Genomic DNA, 1402 nt, shown 5'->3' with positions numbered 1-1402 from the left:
GGTGACGCAATCGCGCTTGTTAAAACACGCGAGGTCGTGCATCCCGCCACAGCGTCTCCGCGCCACACTCTCCGTCATTCTCTGACATTGAGCCGGGGATATACAGTACTGGACGCACGCACGTACTACTGCTGCTGCTTACGTACCGTCTCCTGCTGGCTTGGAAAACCATTTGAAAACTTCGCTAATAATTCGACTACACGTAAAGCCTGCAGGAGTTAGAAATGCGGTTAGACGAAATAACGAGTAATTGTATCGAAACTAGTCAGATCTGCTATCATGCGTGATCTGATTCCTAAATTGAATTTCCTCAGTGAATCGAGAAAGCTTTGGAAGTCGGAATTGATATCGATTCTAAAGAGTTTCGAGAAATCAAATAGCTCTGGAGTTTTCTTATTTAATGCTCTGAATTTTTCTTATTTAATGCTTAGAGATTTAACTATAGCCACGGCAAATTTGACTTTGATTATTATATCTTGGAGTAATAAGTTGACTTCGCCAGTTTATCCACTTAAGCCTGTCAGCTTATTACTCCAAGATTATTGCACTGCGTGACTACAGACACTAAGCGATGCTAAAACTGACATACGAATAAAAAAAAACGTTGCATCGGCCGGGAATCGAACCCGGGCCGCCCGCGTGGCAGGCGAGCATTCTACCACTGAACCACCGATGCGCAGATGACTTACTTTACTGTCAATCGCGTCTCTGAGGCAGAACGCCTGCACGGCGGCAGATACCAGGTCGGGTCGTTGCTGAAGTAACGCCGCTGTCGCTGCCGGCACGTAGCAATGTGCTCTGTGCTGCATCTCCTTTAACTTGGCGGGATATCTGCAAGTAACAGACAACACACGGTGTCACTCATACATAGACGTGTAAGCGCAGGCATACATGCAGGGTAACCCCAAGCACAGATATCTGCAAGTAACAGATAAGCAACAACAATAGCGCTACTACCACCACCACTAAAAACAACAGCAGCAGCAGCAGCAGCACCAACAGTAGCAGTAGTAGTAGCAGCAGCAGCAGCAGCAATAACAGCAGCAACAACAACAACAACAACAACAACAACAACAACAACAACAACAACAACAACAACATTAGCTGCAACAGCAGCAGCAGCAGTAGCAGTAGCCGCAGCAGCAGCAGCAGCCATAGCAGCAGTAGCATCAGCAGCATCAGCAACAGCAACAGCAACAGCAACAGCATCAGTAGCAGTATCAGCAACAGCAACAGCATCAGTAGCAGTATCAGCAACAGCATCAGTAGCAGTATCAGCAACAGCAACAGCACCAGTAGCAGTATCAGCAACAGCAACAGCATCAGTAGCAGTATCAGCAACAGCAACAGCATCAGTAGCAGTATCAGCAACAGCAACAGCATCAGTAGCAGTATCAGCAAC

General features: G+C 47.0%; 1 non-coding gene across 1 annotated transcript; it reads right to left on the bottom strand.

Moving 5' to 3' along the window:
* Positions 1–605: 605 nt before the first annotated feature.
* On the bottom strand, positions 606–676 carry Trnag-gcc. Its single transcript has one exon. It is a non-coding gene; the product is annotated as a tRNA-Gly (tRNA).
* Between the last annotated feature and the right edge of the window lie 726 nt (positions 677–1402).

The sequence above is a fragment of the Priapulus caudatus genome, unplaced genomic scaffold (genome assembly GCF_000485595.1).
Source record: "Priapulus caudatus unplaced genomic scaffold, Priapulus_caudatus-5.0.1 Scaffold518, whole genome shotgun sequence".
NCBI lineage: Eukaryota > Metazoa > Priapulida > Priapulimorpha > Priapulimorphida > Priapulidae > Priapulus > Priapulus caudatus.
Note: the sequence above shows the minus strand (reverse complement) of the source record. Positions and strands in the feature narration are given on the sequence as shown.